The 6,494-nt window shown below is 45.0% G+C and overlaps 1 long non-coding RNA gene across 1 annotated transcript in view; it reads right to left on the bottom strand.

Annotated features, from left to right (window-relative positions):
* Nucleotides 1-4,066: 4,066 nt before the first annotated feature.
* LOC127003161 (uncharacterized) overlaps nt 4,067-6,494 on the bottom strand; it is a 3,654-nt gene continuing 1,226 nt past the window's right edge. The window contains exon 2 of the long non-coding RNA XR_007756991.1: nt 4,067-4,117. This is a non-coding gene — a long non-coding RNA (uncharacterized LOC127003161). The remainder of the gene's footprint in view (nt 4,118-6,494) is intronic.

Here is a 6,494-nt window from a genome sequence, read left to right on the forward strand (position 1 = left end):
CCTCCTACTCCGTGATTCTTCTCTTCCTCCCTTGCACATCCTTCTTCCTACCATTCCTTCCCCTCCTCCTACTCCCTCTATGTATCCAATCTTTGTATCCTTGTCTTCTTGCAACACCCATGTCTCCCCCTTCCATATCCTTCCTTAAAACTATCAATTTCCACACCTACTCTATTCAGGGAGGCGGTGGTTGAGCGGTCAGCGTGAGGGAGCGGTGTTCTGGAGAGCCTGGTTCGTGTCCCGCCCGCCGCTACCAGCTGAAAATGCCCTGTCATCGCCGAGTGGCCCAAGACTACCCACATGTTGTCTTAGTGAACGTCTATCAACCCGGACTCTCCCTTCTTTGAGCCGGTTTCACAGTCCAACACATTGTCTTCGTAACAGCCCGAACCAAACTATAGAATCCCATACAATCCAAAATGGTGAGGTCTTCGATGCCACACTAAATACACAAGACTTTTCCGGTATAGTTTCATCAAATTTGTGAACTTAAATATAAACCCCAGACACTATACAAGGAAATTTCGAAGGCTCTGGTATTGGTTTGGTAGCTTACTAACCCATCATGGGGAAACTGTGAAACTGGCCCTATATCCTTCCTCTATCCCTTCTTCCTTATCCTCCTCCTCCTCCTTCACGACCATGTTCCATCCTCCCTCCCTTACCCATCTCATCAACATTTTTATCCACATCTTCGTTCATCTCATCCACATCCATGCAGGAAAAGAAGGAAGACTTATGGAAAGATGAAAAGGAGAATAGAGGAAAGATAAAATATTAAATGAAAAGTGTAGGAACATGAAAATAAAAATAAGGAAAAAATACGAAAAATTAGAATAAAAAGGAAAAAGAGTTACGGAAAGAAGGAAGTAAATGTGAACCTGTGAAAGAAAGAAAAGAGAAAAATGAAAGGGAAGAGGAAAGAGGAGAGATCCCTATCCCCCCTGCCGAGTGGTCAGCGAGCGGACGTGGTGATCCAGTGTACCGAGGTTCGAACCCCACCGAAGGAAACTGACGATTTTCAACCATTGGCGAGTGGCGGCAGATTACCCACATGCTCCGGATCTTCAAGCAACCTTAACTTCAGCGATTTTGGTCAAGAGCAAGTCATACACTACGGCGCCACTATAAAAGAAATTCCCCCGCGTCAACCTTAACTTCAGGGATTTCGGTCAAGAGCAAGTCATACACTACGGCGCCACTATAAAAGAAATTCACCCGCGGCATTAACGGGATGGGTTGTCAAGAGGCCCCTCGCTTTAGGCAGCACCGAAAAAAAAAAAATCTGACCCCCTACCCCCCTTCGCCCAGACTGACACCTACACCCTCCGCCTCACCCATGAACGCCCACGCCCATGCCCACACCCACGCCCACGCCCACTCGTGATCGTGATTCAAGGCCACGCACGGAGGGAGATAAGGAAGTCTTGTTGTTCATATTTTCTTTCTTACACTCCCTTCTATCCTCCTCCTCTTCTTCTTCCTCCTCCTCTTCTTCTCCCCATTCTTTCTCGCCCTTCCACGACCTTCCCTCTTCCTTCCTCTCCGTGCCTACAACCTTCTACCTTTCCTCCTCTTCTTCTTCCTCCTTCTCCTCCTCTTCTCCCCATTCTTTCTCGCCCTTCCACGACCTTCCCTCTTCCTTCCTCTCCGTGCCTACAACCTTCTACCTTTCCTCCTCTTCTTCTTCCTCCTTCTCCTCCTCTTCTCCCCATTCTTTCTCGCCCTTCCACGACCTTCCCTCTTCCTTCCTCTCCGTGCCTACAACCTTCTTCCTTCTCCTATTCTTCTTCCTCCTCCTCTTCTCCTCCCCATTCTTTCTCGCCCTTCCACGACCTTCCCTCTTCCTTCCTCTCCGTGCCTGCAACCTTCTACCTTTCCTCCTCTTCCTCCTCATCCTCATCATCATTTTTCTTCCTACCCTAAAGTGAGTCTAGTCTATCACTCCTGCCCCTCCTCCCTTCCTCCCATTCCCTCTCTTCCCCTATCCTTCTCCCTTCTCCTCCTATTACTTCCTACTCCCTGATCTTTCTCTCCCACCCTTTCACACCCTTCTTCCTTCCATTCTTTTCCTTCCTCCACTCCTCCTCCTCCTCTCCTTCCTCAACGTCTGATAAGTCACGACGCGTAAGACCAAAATATAAGCCTTTCCACACGATCGCTGGGCTTTAAAAGGTTAACCAGACAGACTTAATAGTTTTAAAGTCCATTTCGTACCACCTTCAAATCCTCCTTGTGGCGCCCAGCTGAGGCTCGAACCCCGGGCGCTAAGATCACGAGTCAAGGCCGTTAGTCACTCCGCCAACGACCCAGAACGACCTACTAAGTAATTTGTTGTTGTCTGGAGTATTTTGAGAGAGAGGAAAGGAGGTAAGGGAAAGAGGAGAGGAGAGAGATTAAGGAAAGGGAAGTAAAGAAAGGAAAAGTTAAGAAATGAGGGAAGAAGGAGAGAAGGAATAAGGAAAGAGGAGAAAAGGGAAGAAATGAGGGAAAGAGGAAAGGAGAGAAGGCAAGGGATGAGAGAGGAGAGAGAAGGAATGAGAGAAGGAAGGTAAGGGATGAAGGAAAGTAGAGAAAGTAAGGAAAGAAGGAAAGGAATGAGAAGAGAGGGCAAGGGAAAGACGAGGAGAGAAGGAATGAGAAAAGGAAACAGGAGAGAAGGTAACGAGCAGAGAAGGAATGAGATAAGAGAAAAAGAAGAAAAGGAATGAAGGAAAAAAAACAGAAGAGAAGGTAAAAATAAAGAAGGTGGGAAGGAGTGAAGAAGATAGATAGATAATGAAGGAAGTTGAAAAGGAAGAAAACGGGGATTGAAAAGGGAAAGAGAGGGAGAGGGATGTGGTAAGAGGAAGAGAAGAAAAGGGGATGATAAAGAAACGGAAACGGGAGAACAACAAAGAAAGAAAAACAAGGAAAGAAGGAAAAGGTGAATGAGAGAAAGGGGGAAAAAAAGGATAATTGAAAGACGGAGAGAAAATTAAAAGATGAAAGAAATTAAGGAAATGAACACAGAAACAAGAAGAGGAAAAGGAATAAGAGGAAAGGGGAGAAAAGAGTAAGGGAAGGAAGGAGGTAAGGAAAAGGAAAATAAAAAAAAGGGAGGAAGAGGAGGAGACACAAAAACAAAGGGTAGGAGGAGGTGGAGAGACTGGAGGGAGAGACTGGAGAGAAAACTTGACCTTCCCAAAGAGACGAAAGGTTAGAGTGTGTTGCTGTCAGTCTGTGTGTCGGTCGGACAGTCAGTCAGTCAGTCAAGTCAGCCAGTCAGTCAAGTCAGCCAGTTAAACAGCGAGTAAAAACAACAACAAAAGGTAAGGCAAAGGTGGGTGCATACTCTATAGCTGCGCGTGGCTCCGGTGCTCATCTCCGAACCGTTGGCCCATTGATCTCATACAACGTTGCCAGACTGTCGTACTCAGTCTCCTAGGTTTCCCTATTTCCGACCTAAAAACAGCCTCCTCGACCCCAGTAACGGACTTCATATAAAGTTAGCGTAAAAATCGTTAATTATTGGTGACTTGAGAATAGTTGAGTCAGAAATCGGTAACTACGAGGCTCTGAGTACGATAATCTGGCATAGTTGAGCCTGTGGTGGGAGAGAACCAGTCGGGGCAGTGTGGCATCCGGGATTGCCTCAGTTTACCTTCCCCAGGTTTCCCAAAGGTACCCAATAACAAGTAAAATAATAAGTAAATAGTAAAATAATGAAGGAAATGAAGTAAAAAATATAAAACATGGATAATATACATCACCTATTTAGAATTAACAAAACATTTATGTGAAAATATATATAAAAAAATATTTACATTTACGCTTTCCGAATAAAAAAACAGCAGGTTAAGTTTTTTTTCAGTTTTTTTTCTTTTTCTTGTTTACGCCCTCGTACTGTCTCCTCTGCTGTAAAAAAATAAAAGTCTATGCCGTCATGGTAAGAATAGGTTTTCCTTTACATTAATTTTTACATACTTTCTATAACAAATTCATGTTTTCTATACCAAACAATCAATTTCCTTTTGTCTGGAACTAAAAGAAATATCGTGAGGGAATAAGTAAACCATCTCAAAAGCCCTTTTCTCTAGGCTTTACTCGGCAAGAAAACCCTAGGTGCGTACAGTACCTGCAGCCCGAGTGCACTGGCTTCATCGACGAAGAAACTAGATCCGTTAGTTTCGAAACCATATAATACGATTCATATTACATACGAATCACCTATCCCGAACGATACATATGAAACACTAAAACGAACAAGCACTAAAACCCCAACAAATACAGACAACTTAACTATAGAATCACCACATTCTCCCCCTCTTACAAATAATTACGTACATATCACACGCCTAGTCTATCCGGAGCTTTCCTGACTTGTTGAACGTCTCAGTGGTTCAGGTCTTTCTTCGGAAGTTTCGGGCGAGTCGCTTTTTCTTGTGTCCGGAAGTCTAGTGTCATCGGAGGCTGGGTAACAAGCGTCAGGAGTGGCTGCCCCTCCATCGCTGTCATCGGTAGAAGTCGGTTCTGGAGCCGAAATCTCTTCAGTGGGAGTTGTCCCATTGATGTTCTCTTGCGTGGTTGTCTGTTCCTTAGGGGTTGGAGCCAGGTCCCTCGTGGAGACGGTGGACCTTCTCCCATCCGGATGGCGAATGTGAGCGTAGTGTGGTGTAGCACTCTCGAGATCAGCTTCTTCCACTAACGGATCCGATTTGGAATTACGAACAAACTTCCGCAGCAGGACAGGTCCAGGTGTGGCAAGCCAGGAAGGTAAGGAGTAACCACTAAATGATCTCCTAGGGAAAGAAAATAACCTTTCATGAGGGGTTTGATTGGTGGCAGTACAAAGGAGGGACCGAATGGAATGAAGTACTCTGTCCAGAACTAGTTCCCACTGAGACTCGGGGAGTTTGGAGGATCTGAGTGCTAGGCGTACAGCTTTCCAAATAGTACCAATCTCTCTTTCACATTGTCCGTTACCTTGGGGGTGGTAGGGAGTGGAGTGTGTCATGACGACACCGTGGCTCAACAGAAAATCTGCGACTTCACGAGACATGAACTGTGTTCCTCTGTCCGAATGAACTGATGATGGACAACCGAACATAGAGAACAGTTTAAGAACCTGATCCATGCAACGCAACCCTTTGACCGAATCTCTATTGATCTCGCTGGACCGAAACCTTCTACTACAAAGAATAAATACTCGTCTATCATTACCAGGAGTATTTAGATTCCCATTTGTGTTCCCATGCCCAGATATGTCTGCTCAAACTGTTAAAGCTTGCTTCCTTAACTGGAGGTTTAAAGAATCTAGGTTTCAATTCTGAACAAATACTGCATTGAGAACAAACCCTCCTTACATCATCTATAGAGAAAAAGCCAGATTCTTAACTTTTACAAAATGATAAAGTCTTGTGACGCCAGGATGACAGAGACACGTGTACTTGTTCGAGAGAGACTGAGCCTGGGCTAGTATTAACCGAGCATGCACGAGACAGTGTGTCGCAAGGGATGTTTTGAGGACCTGGTCGGTACTTAATGTCATACAAGTATTCAGAAAGCTCGAGACGCCATCTTAATATTTTGTCATTCTTAATTTTGGAGGAATGCCGCGAGTCAAACATGAAGGATACAGCTTGTTGGTCAGTGACAATAGTGAATTTGCGGCCCAAAATAAAAAGTCTCCACTTACGTACGGCTTCAGTGATAGCAGTGGCTTCTCTCTCCACAGCAGGCTGAAGTCTTGCAGAGCCGGTCAGGGTTCTGGAGAAGAAAGCTACTGGCCGACCAGGCTGGGAAAGAGTGGCTGCTATGGAGACAGAGGATGCGTCAGTCTCGATCTGGAGTGGCAAAGTTTCATCATAGGCAGCTACTGAAGCCTTACAGATGTCTCTCTTTAGCGACTCGAAACATTTAATAGCTTCAGAGCCGAGTGGAAAACTCTGGCACAGCAGAAGAGGCTGTATGCGCTTAGAATAGTTAGGTATCCAGATGGAATAGTACGAGAAGAGGCCAAGCGCTCGTTTTAGAGAGCGTGAATCATTAGGAACTGGCATTTCTATCAGGGGTCTGATAGGGCGCAGAGAATTATCGGAGATGCAATACCCGAGATAAGTAATTAAGCAATACCCGAGATAAGTAATTAATTTTAAGCCGTAGTGACACTTCTCCAAGTTCAAAGTCAAGTTGTACTTTGAGGCTACCTCCTTGAAACGCTGAAGGTTCCGGTCATGATCCTCCTTGCTTACGCCGCATACAATAACATCATCAATGTAAGCATAGGTGGCTTGCAATTTGTTGTCAGCTATGATAGAGTCCATGATTCTCTGAAAAACAGCAACGGAGTTTGTCAGACCGAAAGGAACTCTGGTAAATTGAAGTAACTGTCCGTCAGCCTCAAAAGCAGTGTACAGTTTCTCCGTTTCTCGTAAGGGAACTTGATAGTAAACATTTTTCAGATCAAGTTTGCTGAATATTTTGTACTTAGCCATCTTGTGAATTAAATCATG

This window comes from Eriocheir sinensis, chromosome 24, assembly GCF_024679095.1.
Source record: "Eriocheir sinensis breed Jianghai 21 chromosome 24, ASM2467909v1, whole genome shotgun sequence".
In the NCBI taxonomy this organism is placed as follows: Eukaryota; Metazoa; Arthropoda; class Malacostraca; order Decapoda; family Varunidae; genus Eriocheir; species Eriocheir sinensis.